This window comes from Camelus dromedarius, chromosome 6, assembly GCF_036321535.1.
Source record: "Camelus dromedarius isolate mCamDro1 chromosome 6, mCamDro1.pat, whole genome shotgun sequence".
NCBI classification, from domain to species: Eukaryota; Metazoa; Chordata; class Mammalia; order Artiodactyla; family Camelidae; genus Camelus; species Camelus dromedarius.
This window is the reverse complement of record NC_087441.1, coordinates 61,579,223-61,602,681: the sequence shown is the minus strand read 5'-3', so window position 1 is coordinate 61,602,681 and position 23,459 is coordinate 61,579,223. Positions and strand designations below refer to the sequence as shown.

At 37.8% G+C, this 23,459-nt stretch overlaps 1 long non-coding RNA gene across 1 annotated transcript in view; it reads right to left on the bottom strand.

Moving 5' to 3' along the window:
• The window catches only part of LOC135321598 (uncharacterized), a 102,395-nt gene extending 96,168 nt beyond the window's left edge, over nucleotides 1–6,227 (bottom strand). Inside the window, exon 1 of the long non-coding RNA XR_010381467.1 lies at nucleotides 6,038–6,227. This is a non-coding gene — a long non-coding RNA (uncharacterized LOC135321598). The remainder of the gene's footprint in view (nucleotides 1–6,037) is intronic.
• Nucleotides 6,228–23,459: the final 17,232 nt, after the last annotated feature.

Genomic DNA, 23,459 nt, shown 5'->3' with positions numbered 1-23,459 from the left:
GGAGCCTGGAAAAGCTAAATGCTCACTTTCCCATTCTCATGGCAGCTACACGTGGTCACGTGACATGGGCTAACATAACAGATGCAGAAGTCTTCTAAGGAGCCTCTAGGAAAGTTTTACCTTCCTGATAAAAAGGACTCACAAAGTATCTCAAAGCGAATAAGCTGGGGAAGAAGTGGAGATATCCATCAAGTGAGGACTGGGGTTTGACTATTACACTCAAGGGGCCATTTCAATCATCAAAGTGATTCTGTTCAGAGTCTCAGTAAAGTCTAGGACTTGCCTAGAGTTTTCTTCTCCAGGAGCGTGGAAGAATAAGATCAGAGCCCAAGTTTAAAAGGAGTGAAAAGGAAGAAAACAATTTGCTATAGCACCTCAGTTTCCTGCACCCAACTTGTTCCGGGTACCAATTACACAGGCATCGCTCAAAGAGGTAACAAAGTGGCAGGGGTAGAGAGGCTTAGTGAGAGTAGATAACTTGGTTCAGATCATCACCCAAAGATGAGGCAAGGCTATGGCAGAGGTGCATGGCGGTTTAAGAATAAAAGTGCTATATAATAAAAGTCCGGAGTGCTTGCTCAGAGCTGAATCACTGTTTCTGTTACATAAACATAACCTCATAGGAGATGGTGCACTTTGCCTGATGCTAATATAACCCAGAAGGGACCTTCTTAAGGTGTTCTCATGCAACCCCTTGTTTAGGACAGGAAGTTTCTGTTTGGAAATGGGGAGCAGACGTCATGAGAACCCCAAATAAGCCTCAAAATGATCAATTTTTTTTTCTATCAAAAAATTCACACTCTGCTGAGATCTTTGGCACTGTGTTGTTCTCATATTTTTTAGCATAGCAAGCAGGTTCCAAATTGATCTTGCAATATGGCTTATTAAATGGAAGACATTTTTAGGTACAACAGTTTGTATATGTCAATAAAGGAATCTTTGATGTATGCTTTAAAAATCTTTGCATCTTAACAATCAACATATCCAAAAATGAATGTAAATTACTGTTACTGCTAGTAAAAACCAAGCAAGTTCATTTAAATCCCTTCTGTTTGCATTATCACCCTTTATTGTATCAGGTAGAAGTAGCCAGGAATGTTCTACTAATAGCAATCAGATTCTTTATTGTTTGTGGACATTTTTCTTGGAACTATTGGCTGAACAGCACAGGATGGTGTCTTGTTGCTAAAGTTACCTGGACAACTATTGCACCTTATTATGTAAAAGAAGCCTACACTACCTGTATTACTTTTCCTAAAGAAAGGGAGTGGGAAGGGATAAATTTGGGAGTTTGAGATTTGCAAATGTTAACCATTATGTATAAAAATAGATTAAAAAAAAACAAATTTATTCTGTATAGCCCAGGGACCTATATTCAATATCTTATAATAACCTTTTATGAAAATGAATATATGTATGTATATGCATGACTGGGACATTGTGCTGTGCACCAGAAATTGATACACTGTAACTGACTGCACTTTAATTAAAAAAAAAAATACTGTGTTTTTCTATTGTGGAAATTATTCCTGTACGTATGCCCAGGATACTAGAATTTGTTTGGGTTTTTCAGCATCATATGCAATATACTCTGTGTTTATTTTCTGTGTCACTGAATCATATCCCTCAGCTCTTGCCTTGCTAATTAAGACCTGCAAGATACTAGACGGAGAATTACTATAGACTATTTTTCATTTAAGACTGAGTCACATTTATTAATACTTCCAACACATGTGCTGTCTAAATCTAACAGATGAATTCCAAACAGAAGTAGAAGTCTCAATATTGAACGAGCTATAAAACCATATAATAACATCTACAAGTCCTTTTGGAAATAAATGGTTAGATTGGAGATTCAACTTGGGCTAATAATTGGTGTAGGCATGTTGACCTTTGTACTCGTTCACGTGGATTGTTATTTGCTAGGTCACTGGAGAGCCCCAAGTCAGCATCACACAAGGGTATTTGAGGAGAGTGGTATAAGGACCAGAACTAAAGGGTGATGCATGTTCTCATTCTGGTTCTGTCCTTATATAATATTAAGTCTAAAATATGTTTTAACTTGCTCTAGTGCCTTCTTTAAACTTGAAATCTGAAACAAAGCATTATTTATTCTACAGACAAATTATTCTAAGAAAAAGCATTATTTTCATATTCCTTTTCAGCCTTTGTATTCATAATAACATCACTGAGTTTATTCTCTACCATGACCCAAGAAAATAGTTTATCTTTAAAATAAGGAATAGCCATTCACTGCCACCACTACTGCCACCACACCATCTTGCTCCTCTTTATCTGTTTATTGGCAAAATCCACCAGCCTTCCATGGTTGGATTTAACTCCTAGCCTTGGTTCCCAAAAGCCAAAATCATGATCAAGATATATATAATTAATAATCCAGAGCTAGCTTGAGATCATATGGTGGATAGTTACCATAGATGCCTGTGACCAAGCTACATAATTACAAGAGACTAGTCCCTCCAGTTTCATCCTGGCCCCTAGATGCAGCTCAAAAATAACATAAAGAAGAACAGAGTTGAAGCAATATGTGCAAAGAATGGCTGCCTTCCTAGCTAAGTTCCAGTCTTCTGTCTCTGCTGAAAAACATAGTAAAAAGAGCAAAATCACTTCACTATCCAGTTAGGAAATTAGAAACTAGAAGATGAAGACCGTGCCAGATGAAGACCAAGACAAGGGACCCTCAACTGGAAGCTCAACTCAGAGATGAACAAGGCCATAGAAAGTATGGGCGGGACAGTTGGGAGACAGGAGATGAAACAGAGAGTCTTAGCTGTCAGCTACCAAAGCAAGTCACCAGGTTAAAGAAGTGAATGCAATGCTGAGAAAGGCCAACTGGGTCTCTGGGATTAAGACAAACAAATGTCGGGACTTCAGGAACCCAGGGAGACTAAGGTGATAGCTGTAACAGCTGATAGATCCAGAAGCAAGGAAGCAGGCTACTCGTCATCTTTTATATTTTTCATACAGACTGCTGAGCAGACAAGAGCCAAAAGGTGGATGCAGCCACTTCCATTAAAGGGAGCACAGGGTTCTGTGGCTTTAGGTGTGTTCGCATTACAACTGGGTGAGGGAGGAGAGCTGAAATTGCAGGAGGAGATCTGATGCTTCATTTCTCACAACGTTCATACGGCAGACGCCTCTTATCCAGTATAACAGGACTGAACCAACAAGTTGGTTGGTTGACCGAGAAAGATAGATGGTTAAACTAAAAGGTTATTATAAAAATAATACATAATACCAAATGACATCACTTATATGTGGAATCTAAAAAAAAAAAAGGCACAAATGAACTTATTTACAAAACAGAAACAGACTCACAGACATAGAGAACAAACTTATGGTTACTGAGGGTACGGGGTGGGGAGGAATAAATTGGGAGTTCTAGATGTGCAGATACTAATTACTATGTATAAAATAGATAAATAGCAAGTTTATACTGTAGAGCACAGGGAACCATATTCAATATCTTGTAGTAATCTATAATGAAAAAGAATATGAAAATGAATATATGTATGTATATGTATGACAACTATTGTGCTGTACACCAGAAATGTAAACTGACCATACTTTAGTTTAAAAAAGATTTTAAGATTATAAATCAATAAAAAAATGTTAAAAAAAAAGATTTTAAAAACAATACACATAAAAAAGAAAAAATGATAATGTTATAAAATACATCATACATAATTTGTTTTGACTAAAAATATAAGAACCTATTTATTCACCAAGATTTGGTTTGGAATAAAACTTTTCATTAACATATGGATTCACTGATCGGAATTCTCCATTGTCTTTCCATAATTGATAATATATTATCTATGATGTCCCATTTTAATGTCTTTTAAGTCAACCAAGAATTTAAAGGCACCTTGAGATCTTTATGAACTTCCCTCCCCCAGCTTTTATAACTGTTTTACCCACACCTAATTTTATAGCAGTAATATTCAGGTAACTTACTTTTTTAGGTGTTTTTTTTTTTTGACAGCTTACTTTTTATCTAGTTTTTTTATACAAAGCATTCAGCAGCAATCTTCTTGTCTGCACTCTTGTCATTGGTGTGTAAGTTCTAATTAAACTATGGAAGTGTAACAAGCAGCACAACTGGCATAATCAGGTGTGCCATCAAGCACAATCTACCTTGGGAGGGTGTGCAACTCACTGGAGGACACAATCTGCAAATCAGTTTAATGACAGCTAGTTAAGGGACTATAATTTCATAATATAATTTCTAAATTTAAAATGTGTTTTTTTTACATTTGTCTATGCTAACTTCCTAAAAGCACAGAAAGATATATAAACTGCTTCCAAGTCAAAATAGAGGATTTGGTTATTTCTGGGAAAATATTTCTGGTATTCACTGGATTATCTGACCCCAATATTAACAGATGCCAAGAGTAGGTTAGATTGACAGAAAGACCAGGCACAGACAGCACAAACAAGTTTCACTTATCTGAAGGACAGAGAATGAAGTCAGTAAGGAGATGCATTAGTGATCTCAGCAATATTTTCCTGACCAGATGAATCTGTAATCTCATAGAAACCCAATTCTCGCCATTTGAGCATGCAGTAAGTGAAACTCAATTGCTCTCCTCCAAATCGAGCTTAAATATAAGCTTTATATACATATAGCTTGGCTGAAGGAGTTCTGCTAATATACTAGTCTAGATGTTTGCTGAGAAGTACCTCATCCAAGCCAGGTGCAACTCATCAAAAGAAAACATCACAGAAGAATAAGGTATACAACAGTGTTCAGAGGCCGAGGCACACCCCCGCCCTCTCTAGGTTAACCCAGCTGAACACAAAGTTGCTGAAACTAAAACACAGATCAGTTAGACGGCTATCTCTGAAGGTAATGATAATGGTTCTTATGCCAGTTAAATGTCTATTGTGCATAGATGCTAATTGAAAAAAATGTTTCAGTCAAACCATTTGGAAAACACTAAGGTTAAACTAAGTTAAACAGATCTCTTTAAATCAAGGCTCTAATATTTGTCTTTAGTTAAGAGGAGGCTGTATCTAGCAACATTTCTTAAACTAATTTCAACTCAAGGGTTCCCCCCCACCTCCCCAGTTTATGCATTTCCCAAGATCACTATATAGAATGTATTGGATTCTACAGAGCATTACTTGGAAAATGCAACTGGTATCCTGTGTTTGGTATTTGGTCTGTGTTGGCTCCTAACTCTGAGGACAGAATTTCTTTAACTTATTCTTGGGTTTCACACTTCTTCAAGTGAGACTTTCAGACCTTTGTTCAAAGACCTGCACCATTTGGAGAACCAAAGGGAATTTTAAAACAAAGCCAAACATTATTTCTGTCTTTGGTTGTTTTTAAGGTAGGTAAAAACTTAAACACATGGAGCAGTTAAATTGTAAAACATGGTAGTAATAACAAAAGCCCTGCTATGTCTCAATGCTGTCCAAGCTTCCTTATAAATGTCACCTCATATGTCCCCAAATATCAGTAGATATTATAATTCCCCTTTTTGTATGAGGCTCGAAGATGTTAAATCCCTTGACCAAAGTCACACAACTATGACCTGGCAGACCTGGAATTGAAATCCTGATCTTTCGATTCTAAAATATGTTCTTTCTCTTACCACCTCACCCGTCTGCCTCCCTGTGCATCAATGTCAGCACTGTAGTAGTTAAGGAAGAGGGAACTGACAAAGATGGAGCCTTCAAAAGAAGCTCCTGAGTGACTGAGACCGAGGCTAACAGTGAAAGGTATGTAGCTTTTAAATAAAGAAAGAAAGGAGAAAAGCCATTCCAAGTAAGGAGAACAATACAAGCAAACTGGATCTGGGACTGAAAGAGTTAAGAAATGCATCAATAAATTATCTAAAAATGATTTCTTTATAACCACAAACAATTAGGTCAAAATGTATTGCAAGGCACAGGAGGCTACAAGAATGAGACTGCAGAGTGTAGGGGAGATGGTCATGCTCATGCATCCTTGCCCTAGGGGAGGTAGGCGCCATCCAAAGAATGACCGGCAGCCTCCAGACAGACTCACCTCTGGCTGCCCAGCCTGGCTTGAGGTCCCTGGGAAAGGCTCTATGTTCAGGAAAACACGGCGAGAGAGGCCAGAGCAGCCCCTTCTAAGAAGCTGGGAAAGATGGTGCAGAGAGTAGTAGGGTGATTCATCCATCTCCAAGGTGGAAGAAAGTGTTTGAACCATTTGGATTCTTCTTTCTTTCCATCCTCTCTCCCATTCCTGGAGAGACACCACAAAACAAAGGAAGCAGGAAAGTCAATGATTTTTGTAATTATCTGCTCCTCTACTAGGCAAAATCACTTAGGGGGAGACAGACATGTCCAGGAATTCACTGAATATTCAAATAGAGGTGATTATACAACCCTGGTCATTGAGTCATTGTCAAGTGTGTCCTATTAGGGACATTTAGATGGTATGAAGAAAATATAAGGACTGGTCTACAAGACTTTTCCAAACATCTTATGATAAGAATCACCTAAAGTATTAAAAAAAAAAAAAAAACCTAAGAGTCAAAATCTTTCCCCACGTCACTCCCCAGAGCATTCTAATTCAGTGGTTCTGGTTAGGTGCCTGGAACTTTGTATTTTTAACCGGGTCTCTGGGAGAGTCTCATCATCAGAAAAGTTTGGGAACCACTGCTCTAATCCTATTGCCCAAAATGTGGTCCCCCTCAGCATTGGTGTCATCCAGGAGCTTATCAGAAATGGAGAATCTCAGGCTCCACCCCACACTGGAAATCCAAGATCAAGATGCTGACAAGACTGGTTTCTCACGAGGTCTCTCTCCTTCGCTTATAGATGGCTGCCTTTTTGCTGTGTCCTCACATGGCCTTTCCTCTGTGCACAAGCACTCCTGGTATATTTCTTCTTCTTGTAAGGACATCAGTCAAATTGGATTAGGGCTCCACCCTTATGACTTCTTTTAACCTTAATCACATCTTAAAGGCCCTATCTCCTAATGCAGTCACACAGGGGGTTAGGGCTTCAGCTTATGAATTAGAGGGGGTACCCAGTTCAGTCCATAACAGACCCATTTCCAATATCATTTGGGGGCATAGTGATAGTATTCAACATCAACAAGCACTTACCATCATCCTCATCATCATCAAGAATTTTGTAAATGCTGAGTACCTGCTGTGCTAAGCAAGTTGCGAGTCAATAAAACATTCTGTTATTTTACGGATTCATAGATGATAGGGGCTTTCAGATACCCTTCCTTATTCAATCCTCACACTACCCACTCTAATATTAAATAGTCAAAATTATTGTTCAAGATGGAGACGCTTATAAGGGGTGAGTCCAGAACTACAACTCAAGTTTTTATATCCTAACTCATTGATTTATCCCAAACTATGACATCAATTAAATTTAAAATGGCTCCCACTTTGGAAAAATTCCAACCATGGTGGTAAGGTAAACAATGTTGAGTTGGTTGTAAAGTATGGGGACAATGAAGAAGTTTGAATTGGACTCCATGGTCATAGTGGTTTCCCATGGCTCACCATCTTTAGACTGTAATCCTAGAGAGAGATTATAGTCCTAGGGAGAGGAGTCTAGAACAGTGGCTGGTATGTGGTAGGTGCTCGAATAACAGACATTGAATGAATAAATATTGAGTAAATCCAGGAAGGTCCAGTAACTGGCCCACAGTGAGTCCTCAATATTGTTGAATGAATAAATGAATGATTAAATGATAGAGTTAATTTATTCCCAAAGGTATTTGATACTTAATGGAAATAGGAAGCATTTCAGAAACTACCGTGCCAGCCACATCTTTCCAAGCTGAGCTCAAGAAGCCTAAGATTCCAGAGCCCCTCTCCATGTGACCAAAGACACTCCTGTATATCCCTAACACATCATTCTCAAGGTCTCCCTAATCTAAATCGTGTGCATTAACTCTTAGTCTCCCCCATTGCACCATAAACTCCCAGGAGACCAGAGACCAGGTTTTGGTCTCATTCATGCTTATCTCCCACAATGCCTTGTGCTTCCAAACATTGCGGAATTGAATCAAATTGTGCTTATAATCCACGCTCTAGTTGAGCTAGACCAGTGACTCAACCAAAAATAAAGTGTTTCTTGCCATCATGAAAAAAAAAAATCCACACTCAAAACTGGGAGCTCCCTCTGGGGTCCCTGGGAGGTTAATGCTTTCTCAAGGCTTGTCTGATCTGATCTTACTCTCACTAGTAGATGTATATTGAAACATCTTTTAAGTTCAGAAAAGACATCTGGAATGGAGAAGCAATTCTCTCTTGCTTCTGTGTGTTGGAGCTAGAACGCAATTAAACTTTACTCTCCTAAACACAAAGTGAAACAAATCTTTCTTGGTGTCAGTATTTTCCAAGGTACACACAGCCACACAAGTTCTCTTCTGAAATGTTCTCACTAAGCCTGCAGAAAGTAAATTGCCTGAGTTTTTTCAGCACTAAGGAATGGACAAATTTTTTTCCATTCAAAGTCTCACAGAAACTATATATTTTTATTTCAAATGTTCACTTATATCAGAAACACTGGGAGGTTTTCTGTTAAGAGAATGTTGAAATAATGAGGCAATTAGAGCTTCAGTTACATCTGCAACAGCAAATGTAAACAAGAATTTGAAAAAAAAGATTTCTCAATCCAGGAAGAAGTCTTCCCATCCAAACACCTTGCAAAGCAGGAGGCAGGCTTTGGCAGGTATAAATTAGAGATGATCTGGAAAGCTTTTGGGGGCAGGTGCTGATTGAAATGGAAATTTCACACAACAAAATTGATTATACCTGAAAAATCTGAGGCTCTAAGAAGAAAATGAAAGAAGAGTAAGACTAAGTTTCAGAGTTCTCTATTGAAAAATTTTCTTTATGTGGTTTTTGTAGAGTAGGCCTCCTCAAACTGTAGAAAATTCCCTCACTGCACCTGCAGAGAGCAAGGGCCTCAGGGGCTATCTATCCAAGGCAGACAAAGCCGCTGTGAAGTGAGCCAGGTCAGTCACCCCCTAAGCCAACAAATCAGTTTCCACCATCAAAGAAGCCAAGGATCCAACTGGGACTTCCCAGGCACCAAAGCTTGGTGGTTACTGAGATCAAATATCCCACACCTGCCCCATCTCCCATGCCCCTGTTTGTGCATCTGCCTTTCCCTCTCCTTTATTTGGTTGGCGGTAAGTGAAAAGAGTTGAAGCAAACCAGACAAGCAGCAGAGTAAAACATTTATCCAAAACGTTACACTGGAAACCTAGATCTATTGTGTTCTTTCCCTGGGATTGAATTGCAACATATTTCAGCATATAATCCTTTTTAAAATCTAACTAGATTTTCACTGAAATAGAATACAAGGAAATTCAAGTCACTAAAATCCTTCATATTGTTATTATAGTGTATTTTTAGAGTAATTTGTGATAATAAAATGCTTCTTGATACAGAAGTTTTATGGATTAAAGATTAAGATGTAGTTGCACAGAGCCATGAACAGAATTGTTTTTTAACAGCGATATCCATAACAATTTCGATTGGGGAAAATCAATGGTGCATGGTTGTAGTCATCAAGTTATTAAAAAAAAAACCCTGTTGTTTGGCTTATACATATTCAATGATGCGAAACATCTCTTCTTTTATAATATAGGTTAAAGCAATGGTTCTCAGTAGGACAGGTTGCAGAAGTTGTTCAGTGGGAGAAGCCAGAGGAGGAGATGTGATGCAGCTGGGGAGGTTTTTAAGGTACAACGCTCCCTCTCCACATGTGCCAGAATCAGAGGCAAAGGAAGGAGAGTATCTGTAATTTTAAAAAGCTTCCTAGATGATTCCACTACCTTCTGACTTTTACTAAAACAAAAAAACAAACAAAACTCACTGTTTTAAGTAATTGAGGATGACTGCTTTTATGGCAAGTCAAAGGAGGAAAACAAAACCTATTGTATAGTCATATAATTGAGTACTTTGGAACCAGAAAAAAAAAACCACACACACACATAGAGATCACAATTTCCAGTTTCCTCATTTTGCAGTTGAAGAAACTGAGCATTAGGTTTAATTGCTTAGTGTTAGAGATGATATGGTTGTACAATTAAAAGAGGTTTTCTATAACAAATAGAAAGCATAGTAGAAAGTTGAACCAATGAATGTTTATTTACAGCATCCTTTAGCAAACAATTATTGAGCACTTACTCTGTGGTAGGTATTCCAACCGCATATACTATTTCTAATCTTCATATCTGCTCCAGGAGACAAATACCATTTTCTCTATTTTACAGATTGGGTAGAAAAGGACAAATGCACAGAGAGGTGAAGTAATGTCCCCAAGATCACATAAATAGTATTGGGAGAGCTGGGATCTGAACTCAGGCCATCTAGCCTCAGAGCCTGCACACTGATCACACTAGGCAGTGTTCCTCTGCCTACCATGTCCCTGGCATTCTGCCAGTTTCTGTAAGTACCATAGTAGGGGAAAAAAATCTCTTTTTATGGAGCTGACATAAATAATAAACAAATAAACCAGTTATTAAACATATCCTCTCAACTTCTGATAAATTTTTGCCAAAGAAAAGCAATTATAAGAAAAAGCATTATAGGAGGGAACACCCAACTTTATGAGGTCAGGAGAGAGACGTGTTATCTAAGCTGAGGCTCAGAAGGGACCATTCATGTGAAGAGTCTAAGTGTGTGTAGAGGTCCAGAGATAGGAGAGTTCAGCCTCCTCAAGGAACTGAAAGAAGGCCACTGAGACTGGAGTGTCGATATGTGCAGAAATAGACGAGGAAAGACGAGAGAGATAGATGAGGAAGGCGAGATCATGCAGAGCCTCGGAGGCCATCATGAAAGTTAAGGCGTAAATTTACTTCTCAGTGGGTGGGGCCAATGTCCTCCTGAGGGAGAGGAAAAGGTGAGGAGAGAACACGGGTTCTACCCTTGATGCCTCAATACACCACCTTGTTTCTCTCTTGTCTGCTGTCATCTACTACTCCTTTGTTATCCTCCCGCCCTTTCTTTACGTATGGTCTTCCTGTCCATGAAACTACTGTCATCACTCATAATGACTTCAACGTTCACAAGATTGCCCACATAGGATTTTAGTTTTTTAATGACACCATCTCTAATGTACTCTGCCCCACCCAACCCCAGTCACCCACACTATGGTTATATCTTAGGCCCTCTGTTTCTCAGCAGAAATTGCTCTACCTTCAAAACCTTAATTTCAAGCATTTCATTCTCCAATCCTCACTTGCAACTGTTCTAGCTCACTTGTTCAATACCCCACTGACAAAATTCTTGAACCTTATGAAGACGTCCATTCCATCGACTCCACCATTTTTCACCATCAGCCCATTTTTTTTGCCCCTCTCTCCCTAAATGTAAGTAACAATAGAGAGAAAAAAAAAATCCCTGTTAGATGCCAGTATTTGACATGGGTAACTAAACACGAACATTGATGGAGAAAATCACGTTGGAAAGTGGAACGACTTCACAGAACATTCACAACCACAAGCCCTAACGGTCCTCAAAACACCAGCATTCTGACTGCATTTCCCCATTGCTTTGCCACTCTCCAAGACGATTATTTTATACTTTTTTCTCACTCCTCAGTTCTTCCCCATTCCCCTCATTTGGTTGCTTCACTTCATGTTTCGTGGAGTAAATAGGAGCCATCAAACAGGAACTTGCTCATCTTCTTCTCATCAAATCTATACACCTTCTTGCATCAGCACCCACTTTCTATTCCTTGAGTCTTCTTAAAATAGAAAATGTGTCTTTCCTCCTATTCAAGTGCAAACCTTGCTTTTGTGGATCCTGTCTCTCTGGCCTTTTCAAGATCTTCACTCTGTCATTATCCCCCCTCTCTCCCATATCATCAATTCTCTGTTTCTACCAGGCTGTGTTCATCAGTCTAAAAACATGTTCTAGTGTCGGTTTTTAAAAGAAAGGAAGTGGGGGCAAGGGTACATCTCAAGTGGTAGAGCACATGCTTAGCATGCACAAGGTCCTGGGTTCAATCCCTAGTACCTACTCTGAAAATAAATAAATAAATAAACCTAATTACCTTCTTCCCACCCCTCCAAAAAACAAACACAATCTAAAATACAGGAAGCAAGCATGGTGGTTTACATTTCCAGGGTAAAGGCTATTCTTGTGGATTCTGGAGCATGTACGGTGTTTTCCCAACCTAGAGGTTTCCCTTTCCTCCTACAGTTTCCCTGAGTGCTATTTAGTCACACCTATTCTTCAGCCTGTCTTTCATACTATAGGGTGAAAGACAAATGTAAGAGATAATGTTGTTTATCACAGTTTTTAATAGGAATGAAAACCTCAGTCAAAAACTTAGAAATGTAAAAAATGAAATTCAGGCTTCTACCAGCCAGAAGAACTAGAAGAGGCAGCATCAAGTTCTACATTGCAACAAGTCTTTGTGTAATCATCAAACCTACAAATGGTGCTACTGTGTACAAGACCTCAGAAGGAGAAACATGTCTGTGTACATAATTAGGCCTTAATGATCCTCCAGCAATGGTGCTGGCCTGGTTGAGCACCACTCGGTGTCTCTGTGTATAACTTACTATTGTCTTCCCCATATGATCTGACTTCTTCTTCCATGATCCTGGAATCTGTCTTGCAAACACCAGTGGTCACAGATAGGTGTCTAATCTACAGCACACGTTTAATGCATGATTTGAAAAGCACATCATTATTTCAAAAAGTTGAAAAAGAGAAAAATCAGGTTAGCTTTCTGTGTGACTAAATCCCCACAACATATTGACTGTTAAAGGAATAATAAGGTTAATTATCCATCACACAGTCTTTGCTCTTGTGAATTCTTTTTATTTTTAACCTTTTTTTTAATTGAGTTATAGTCATTTTACAATGTTGTGTCAAATTCCAGTGTAGAGCACAATTTTTCAGTTATACATGAACATACATACATTCATTGTCATATTCTCGTTCACTGTGAGCCACCAGAAGATCCTGTATATATTTCCCTGTGCTACACAGTACAATCTTGTTTATCTATTTTACATTTTGAAATCCCAGTCTGTCTCCCTGGCAACGACAACTTTGTATTCTATGTTTATGAGTCTGTTTCTGTTTTGTATTTATGTTTTTATTATGGATTTTATGGGGTTTTTTTGTTTGTTTTTTTTTTTTTTAGATTCTGCATATGAGTGATCTCATATGGTATTTTTCTTTCTCTTTCTGGCTTACTTCACTTAGAATGACATTCCCCAGGAACATCCATGTTGCTGCAAATGGCATTATGTTGTCAGTTTTTATGGCTGAATAGTATTCCATTGTATGAATATACCACTTCTTCCTTATTCAGTCATCTGTTGATGGACATTTAGGCTGTTTCCATGTCTTGGCTATTGGTAGTGCTGCTATGAAAATTGGGGTGCAGGTGTCATCCTGAATTAGGGTTCCTTCTGGATATATGCCCAGGAGAGGGATTCCTGGGTCATATGATAAGTCTATTCCTAGTCTTTTGAGGAATCTCCATACTGTTTTCCACAGTGGCTGTACCAAACTGCATTCCCACCAGCAGTGTAGGAGGGTTCCCTTTTCTCCACAGCCTCTCCGGCATTTGTCACTTGTGGACTTTTGAATGATGGCCATTCTGACTGGTGTGAGGTGATACCTCATTGTAGTTTTGATTTGCATTTCTCTGATAATTAGTGATATTGAACATTTTTTCATGTGCCTATTGATCATTTGTATGTCTTCCTTGGAGAATTGCTTGTTTAGGTCTTCTGCCCATTTTTGGATTGGGTTGTTTGGTTGTTTCTTATTAAGTCTTATGAGCTGCTTATATATTCTGGAGATCAAGCCTTTGTTGGTTTCATTTGCAAAAATTTTCTCCCATTCCATAGGTTGTCTTTTTGTTTTACATATAGTTTCCTTTGCTGTGCAGAAGCTTGTAAGTTTCATTAGGTCCCATTTGTTTATTCTTGCTTTTATTTCTATTGCTTGGGTAGACTGTTCTAGGAGAACATTTTTGAGATGTATGTCAGATAATGTTTTGCCTATATTTTCTTCTAGGAGGTTTATTGTATCCTGTCTTATGTTTAAGTCTTTGATCCATTTTGAGTTTATTTTTGTGTATGGTGTAAGGGAGTGTTCTAGCTTCATTGTTTTACATGCTGCTGTCCAGTTTTCCCAACACCATTTGCTGAAGAGACTGTCTTTATTCCATTGTGTATTCTTGCCTCCTTTTTCGAAGATTAGTTGACAAAAAGTTTGTGGGTTCATTTCTGGGCTCTCTATTCTGTTCCATTGGTCTATATGTCTGTTTTTGTGCCAATACCATGCTGTCTTGATGACTGTAGCTCTATAGTATTGTTTGTAGTCTGGGAGAGTTATTCCTCCAGCCTCTTTCTTTTTCTTCAGTAATGCTTTGGCAATTCTTGGTCTTTTGTGGTTCCATATAAATTTTATTACGATTTGTTCTAGTTCTGTGAAATATGTCCTGGTAATTTGATAGGGATTGCATTAAATCTGTAGATTGCCTTGGGCAGTGTGACCATTTTAACAATATTGATTCTTCCAATCCAGGAGCATGGGATATCTTTCCATATTTTTAAGTCTTCTTTAATTTCCTTAATCAGTGTTTTATAGTTTTCCGTATATAAGTCTTTCACCTCCCTGGTTAGATTTATTCCTAGGTATTTTATTACTTTGGTTGCTATTTTAAAGGGGATTGTTTCTTTACTTTCTTTTTCTGTCAATTCATCATTAGTGTAAAGAAATGCAACTGATTTTTGAACGTTAATCTTGTAACCTGCTACCTTGCTGAATTCTTCGATTATTTCTAGTAGTTTTTGTGTGGACCTTTTAGGGTTTTAAATATATCATGTCATCTGCATATAGTGACACTTTTACCTCTTCTTTTCCAATTGGATCCCTTTTATTTCTCTCTCTTGCCTGATTGCTGTGGCTAGGACTTCCAAGACTATGTTGAATAGGAGTGGTGATAGTGGGAAGCCTTGTCTTGTCCCAGATTTTAGTGGGAAGCTTTTGAGTTTTTCACCATTGAGTACTATGCTGGCTGTAGGTTTGTCATATATAGCTTTTATGACGTTGAGATATGTTCCCTCTATACCCACTTTGGTGAGAGTTTTTATCATAAATGGGTGTTGAATTTTATCAAAAGCTTTTTCTGCATCTATTGAGATGATCATGTGGTTTTTGTCCTGTGAATTCTAATTCTGACAGTGATCACCACTTCTTTAAACGGGATTCTGACAACTGACTCAGTTGGGGGAATTCGTCTAAACACTAAAGATGTAAAATGGCTTTTCACCATAAGGATGGAGTTTTGAGCCTCATTCAAAATAACTAATTGAGTCCTTATAGATAACAAAACCACAAGGAAAGACACATTGGAAATTCAGACGGGAAGTCTGATTAAAATGTGAATTTCTCATTGTGGCTGGTTTCTTATTTGTGACAAAACATCAGAGCACTTGAAGATGAAGGAGCATTTCAGCCTGACAGCATTTGTTGAGATGTCTCTGTTCAAGTGGCTAAAATTTATCACAGTAAATAAAAAACGGATTTTTTTAAGTTAGCATTTTCAAAAGAAATAATCTAAGTCACTACTATATTACTTGCACATAAATTCAACCCTTTTAACCTGAAGCCAGCATCTTTAGAAATATAATTAATTTTCTAGCTCAAAGTAGGAAGGTGATCAAAGCAAGTACTCTGCATGATTTGTAAGCATAGCTAATCCTTACTTCCCTAGACACTTATTTTCCAATTTATGGATTTAGCACACTTTCATTTGCCTAACTTGTTTTCTGCCACCTTTAAGCCATTGCACTGTTTTTTAGCAACTAATTGAGAATAATCAACAGTAACTAAGGAGGTAGAAGCCAAGTTCAGTCAATTTTCCTGTGTTTTCTGGTAATAATTTCATTGGGATTAATGGCTGATTGGTGGTTTTTCATTTACATGTACCTAATTTTTTCCAGATCAGCAATGATCCTTGGCCAACAATGAATGATGTAGCCAAGAAGAGCTTGCTTTTATGAAGTTAAATGTACATTCACTATGTGGCCCAGCAATCCCACAACTAGGCATCTGCCCAAGAAAAATGAAGACATAGGTCCACACCTGTAGATAAATGTTTATAGTAGCTTCAGAGATTACCACTGAAAACTAGAAAAAAACATAAATGTCCATCAACAAGTAAATGGATAAATAAGTTGTTTATAGAATACAACTCAGCATTAAAAAGAAAGGAACTGCCAATACATGTAACAGCATGGATGAGACTCAAAACTCTACATATTATATGGTTCCATGTAAATGACATTTTGAAAGAGGCAAAACTACAATATGGACCAAAATGGATCAGTTGTTGCCAAGGGCTGGGAGTAACAAAAGAGGAATGATTAGAAAGTGGCATGAGGAACCTTTTTGTGGGGGTGGAAGAGTTCTATACCTTCACTCCATGGTGGTTTCACAACACAGTATACATTTGTCAAAATTCATTAACACACAAAAACGGTAAATGTGTATAAACTGCATATCAGTAAATTCACTTTATTTTTAAAAGTATATACATTGTCATTGACCTCAGGGAGCCTACAGCTGGTAGGTAAGGCAAGGCCAGTGAGAGGACGATTCACAATAACTGAGTATATCTTTTTTAAAAACTGGTAGAACTTACAAGACACGCAGTGTTATAACCTCCCCTTACGTGATTCTTCATGGGTTTAATTATGGGGTGAGTGGAATGTAGAAATTATCATGTATGTATGCAGTCATTTGCTAAGACATTTCTAACGGTGTCACTTCAACCCACAGGAAATTACTTTGGAAGTTTGTGAGAGTGAAACAGGCTGAATCTTCTAACTGTAGCTGATGAAATCTAATCAGATTGCAAAGTGCTGAAACAGTCTTTGGCCTCAGGGAGACTTGCCTTGTGGAAACAAAAGGTGCTTTTTCATGGGTCGTTCTCTTGTAAATGAGATGATTGTTATCATAATAATGCAGTCAACTTACAACTTATGGAAACTGCAGCATAGTTATCACCTGCAAAAAGGACCAAAATGACTATTTTGGATGGGTGACTCTCAACTTTTAACTAGGTGACAGCTGAGGTTTTGTACTAAGCTATGAATTTAGTTCCACAGGCTTTCCTTTCGCTCCCAAAGAGGCTCTTGCTCCTCTGGTGTGGACAGTCTTGGCTCACCGGCATGCCACAGCGTGGAGGACTTATCAATGACATCCCTTTTCCAAGAGTATTCTCAGTGCTGCTCCCTCAGCTCCCCGACCTCTGCACCCGCAATCCAGCCCCCAGCTGATGAATGAACACAGAACTTCAGCTCCCAAAATGTTGCCAGGGATTCATCTTATAGTTACTGCCAAGCACTACCTTCCCCAAAATTAGGCGAGGAAGACAGTTTATAAGAATAGCTTCAACAGAGGATTTTTCAAAGCTTTGAACTAGAGTCACAGTAAGAAATACATTTTGCATCATGTAGTTGAAGGAAAACATGAAACATTTCTCCGGACCCTCTGATTTTTCTATTTTGTACTCTTCTATTTTTTTTTTTTCCTTTTAAAATGTTGGTTGCCCCTCACTGAATTAATTTTATTATCCAACCTGTAGCTTAAAACTCAATGTCCTCAAAGATATGAAACTTCCTATTCATCTAAATATCATATAATCCAAAGGAGAGGGGCTCATTAGGGAGTATTTCCCCTTGACCACAGTTTACGGCAAGCATCCCTCCCACTCTCCCATCCCCACGAACCCAAATTGCTTTTACTGAGTTGCCCTTTGGCTTAATACCGTAAGTCCGTATGAGAATGATCCCGGCGGCTAATCGCTGAGAAGGCTGTTCCAAGTTTTTGCTCATTACACTACACAGTGTTCCCTCTATGAGGGTCAAGGGGACAAGAAAAAGTCTTTCTGGTCTCACTGGGGGAATAACAGTGATTATCCTAGGTGACTGACTTATTTTTATTTTTGGAAAAGCTTATTGCATTCCTCTTATTCCCAGTTGGAAGTCTTAGTTTCTACACACAGCCTGCCGCTCATAAATCCATGGGATTTTGTGGCTAGAATTGGAGCATTTAACCTCATTCCTAATTCCCTTTTACTTTCCTATCCTTTCTTTTTCCCTTTGCCTCATATTTCTTACTGGTCTTACATTTATTTTAATTTGTTCTTTGTATCTTTGCATGCCACTTTAAATCTTTGTGAAACAGAAGAGAAGGAGAGAAAGGAGAGAGACCAAAGTTGGGAGGGAGGAAGACAGAAAGATTAGTTTCCATATATGATGAAAAGACAGATTTTTCAGCCTTCATTTATTACATTTTCAAACTGAAATTAACATGAAGGTACAAATTCAGAACACTTTGTCCTACTTATATTAGAGACAATAATTATAAGAGAAACCATTTTGCTGATATTTTAAAGTTAATAAAAAATGGTTTTAGAGTTTCCTAAAACTAACGTATTCCATATGCAGTGATAAACACTGCATGGACCAGTAAGAAATAACCTCAAGCAAAGTCTGCCGTAATTGTATATGATTTTCCATAATATCAGAGAGTGCAGTATTTTCTTTGTGGCCCAAGAGAACAGTGTTGAAACACTATGTGGTATTTAAATTGGAAGAACAATTTCTTCTGAGAGAAGCAGATAATGTAGATTTTACCAGTGGCCAAGGTGACTGTGGCTTTAAATACATTTCTAAATAATAAAATAAGTCAGGATATTAGAGGACAGATAAAATCAGCTATGAAAATGTGTGTTTGGCTTCATTTGTTTAAGACCTCCTTGACGTAGTTCAAAACCAAGGAAATTATTTGGCAACATCAACAATGAAGTAAAATTAAGTTTCTGATAATGTTTTAGAAAATCAAATCAAACTTAGCCTTGTTTAAGTAGCACCCAGCCTGAAATCTTGATCTATTAAATCTGTATTAGTTGAATAGATAAAACATTAATATCCACCCCATAACTTCTCAAGCAACTTTTATGATCTCTTTGTACTGTATTTGTAACTTCAAGGATACTGGCATAAAAGTGATGAATGACAATACTACAGGCAGCCCTCTGCCCTCAGCTTCAGTGAGGGATTGAATCCAGGACCTTTGAGGGCACAAAAGTCTGAGATGCTCAGGTACCTTATATAAAATGGTGTCGTTTTTGCATATAATCTATGCACATCCTCCTGTATACTTTAAATTATCTCTAGATTACGATTATCCCTAATACAATGTAAGTGCTATGTAAATGGTTGTAAATACTATGCAAATAGTAGACAGCACATGACAAATTCAAGTTTTATTTTTTACAGCTTTCTGAATTTTTTAAAATATTTTCAATCCATGGTTGATTGAATCCATGGTGCATAACCACGGATACAGGGGCCAACTGTATTTCCCTCAATGGCCCATCTATCCTGATGCCTCTTTGGTTTCACTCATCCACCCACCCCAGCCCACCCAGCTCTGATGACAGCTATATGGTGATATCTACACAAAGCTGAAAGGACAGGCAATTGGGAACAAAATAATCTTATGAAGCCATTTAAGGATGAAGCTATTTCTAAGTATAACATTTATTCTAAGTATAAATTTCAGTAAACAATAATAGGGGGGAAAAAGTTGATGAAAGGATGGTAATTATGATATACAATAGCAGATTAATAATTTGAGGGCTTTCAATTTATAATGAATAGACTCAGTGTGGCTAGGTTTTAAGTATGTAAAGAAATTAACTTTGAATCATAATGTAATAGCTGAAAAATAACTTTGTGGGAGAAAATATAAAACAAGAAGGGATTGCTTCTGCTCTCTAAATAGTACCCACTTTTTGGAATTAAGTCTCTAAGTTACTCTGGTTTCCCCTCAGATCTTCGATCTTCTCCCATTATCACCCCTTAGTCTCCACTGGCTTTGGTCCTCCACCAGCCTCCTCAATCCAACCTCTAAAAGACAGTTTTGGCCCTCTTCTCTGCATAAGTCATACTCTCCCCTGGACCATCTCAGTCACTTCAGGAGTTTCAAACACCATCTACATGCTCATGGATCCCAAGTGTATAGTCTAGACTCAACCACTCTTTTGCCCTTTGGCTTGCATTGCCATTCATTCAATAAATATTTATGGAGTTACTGAGTGCCCGTGATGTACAAGGTATTAACCTGGGCCTGGGGGTACAGTGGTGAGCTGAACAAAGTCCTTGCCTTCATGAAACTTTTCTTCTAGTGGGGAAATAGGTTCATAAAGATGATAAACAAGTAAAATATTTATGTGTTAGAAGCAATAACTGCTAGGGAGAAAAAGTAATCAGGGTACAAAGAGAGAATATTGAAGTTGATGGTGGAAACCATTCTAGGTACAATGGTCAGGGAAGACGTTCTGAGGAGTTGAAGTTTCATCAGCGATCTGAATGGAGTAGGGGTAAGAGACAGGCAAAGATCTGCGTGAAGAGATTTTTCAGGCAGAAAGAAGGGTGAGTGTAAAGGCCCTGAGGCTGGAATGGCAAGGTGAGTTTCCACAAAGAGCAAGAAGACAACTGTGCCTGAAACAGTGAGTGAGGGGAAGAAAGGAGATAGAGATCAGAAAAGTAAGCAGAAGCCAAAACAAGACCTTGCCAGCCATTATAAGAACTTTAGGTTTTATTCTAACCAAGATGGGAAGCCAGTGGAGGGTTTCGAGCAAGTGAATGATACGGTCTGATCCAGAGGTCTGCTTGATGTCTCTACCTGATGTCTCACAAGCACCTCAAACTTAACATGTCCTAAACAGAGTTCTTCATCTTCCCACCATCAAAATAAAATAAAATTATCCTACACCTTCTTCACTTTTCCCTATTGTAGTAAATGGTACTAGAAACTATCCAATTATTTGTCAGAATCTTGCAAATCATCCCAGATTCATCTTTCATCTATCTCTTTTATCTCACACATCCATTCCATGCAAAAACAAACAAACAAACAACAACAAAAACCCTCCCAAACCCAAACAAACAAAAACCCTTATACTTTCTATCTTCAAAAAAGAAGACTAATATTTCACTTGCTTCTCCAAACCTGTCATGCCACCCACTTCATCCATGACCATCTCTAACCTAAATTACAACACAGGGGACAGACCTTTTACAATTCTGACTTTCCATCAATGGCTTCCCCATGCTCTAAAAGTACTCAGTACATATTTGTTTACAAGGATCAGTTGGTACTGCTATTTCCCTGTGTCATGTGGAAATGTTTGCAAACATACAACAGTGTCTATCCTTAAAAAAAAAAGACATTTTCCTAAAATGCTAACTGCAAAAGAAAAGTAAATTTAAGGAATTAAATTATATTACCCATTTGATTTTTATATATACTTTTCTCCTCTTGCCGCAGGAGGAAAAAATATTGACTCTAAGAAATAATCAAAAGTAGAATTGAAGTCATAGCAAATCTTTGAAAACCACACCTTCCATCCATCAAATTGTTTGAATTTTCGGCATAACACTTTTGAATCTCTTCTGTGTCCTGGATACTGTCCTCTGCACGTTCCTCATCTTGTCTCACTTAATCCTCACAATCGCCATTAAGTCTAAGAAACCATTGTGCCTGATTAATAGATGAAAAAACGAAGCTCAGAATTGTTCAGTGACCTGCCTAAGATTATACACCTAACTAGGACAGAAACAAAATTCATACTCAGCTGTTATATTGCAAGGAACACCTGAAAATATACACTTTTTTCTGATCACAATATTAAAAATAAATCAATAAACACCAATGCCCTTTAACTGAACCCTAAAACATTGGACCAGGAAATGCGCCAAGCTCAGTGCACAACTCACAGCAGGTTAATAGCTGTTGGTCGTTGAAAGGATTCCTTAAATTTCAGTTATGGGTTTCTCTATCCCATAATAAACATTCTTTTCATAAAATTTTATAGTCCTATTTTATTCTTCCTTGTGTGAGTTTTGATTATTAGTTTCTTTAATATTAGCACAGGGCTTTTAATGACAGTTATTACTTATTCTTAGCATCTTTTGTAAGATTTTCAACGGCAAATATACTACTTATTTTATTAGTTTACCAGTTGTCATTGAGTGGATGATAGGCATAATCTATTATTTTCCCAAAGCTGAGTTTCTGTGCCCTGATTCATTTTAGTGAGCTCACATATGCATATACAGAACATTCATCCAGCTGCCTAAGATGGGGGAATCTTCTTGGTGTTCCTACATGCTGATAAAAAGACAAATAATCGATAACCAGTAATGCATTACTCTCTTTTCATCCCCTCACAATTCATGGCACATAGCGAACAGTTAAATATAATTTGTTGAGTGAATGAATAAATGTATAAATGAGCAAGTGAGTGCAGGTGAGTAGAAGGAAAAGGTAGATGGATTTCACTTTAACCATCAAACACTTCTGTTCACCTAAAGGCTACTGATTTTTTAGGAAGTTGTTCCTTTTTCACATTCTCAATATTTTATCATTTAACGCTTGAACCAATTTTTATTTTATAGCTTCATACCCACTCTAAAAGCACAATTTTATTACAGAAAATAAGAAAGTACCTATACGTAAAAGGAATAAAAGTAAAATGATCGATATGCCTCTCTTCCACACATCCCCAAATAATCTATAAATTAAGAGACAGCACACCAGTACTAAACAAGAATGACAAATTACTTCTCATCTCAAAGTACAATGCTAAACATACTATAAACAATTAATGTCTATTTTATTTTCCAATGTAATATTTGTTAACCTTTATTGACAATGATATTTGAGGTGACCTATTTAGAATATACCATGTACTGAGACAGGAATTTTTTTGTGAACGTTGCACTATGTGATCTTTGTAAGGACCTCTCAAGTAGGTAGCACTGCCAAGCTTTTCTACAGATGAAGAAGCAAAGGCTTAGGGAGGCAGAATAATGTTATAGAGGTAACAATTCTGACTTGGAGCAGAACTGGGCTTCTAGCTGAGGCTAGTCTGACTCCGAAGTCTGCACTACCTCCACACAGGACTTGGTTATACCTATATGGGGTAGAAACACATGCTACTGCCAATGGTCAACCATTTTAGACATAGAAAAATGGAAACTGTATATGATTCCATTAATATAAATAAAACTAGTCATCTCTTGAATCAAGGCCTGAGATAAATAGACATCAAAATATCAGATTAAAAGGTTAAAAGCAGATGTTAGAGGATGTGGGTTCCAATCCTGGCTTCCACACTAACTAGCATTGAGACCTTGGGCAAATCATCTTCACTGCAGGTTTATTTTCTTGTTGAAAAAATAGCATTGCCCTGCCCTGCACACTTCATAGGGATTTGTGAGCAGCCAATGGAGTGTATACAACTGTAAAGGATATAAAACACAAAGTGATTATTACAAACAACACGTACGGGGAATCCACCAAGCCACATTCCCAAGTTTCAAATGTGAAAGCATAGCATTATAAACTAGGGTGGAAGCCCCAAAGAGA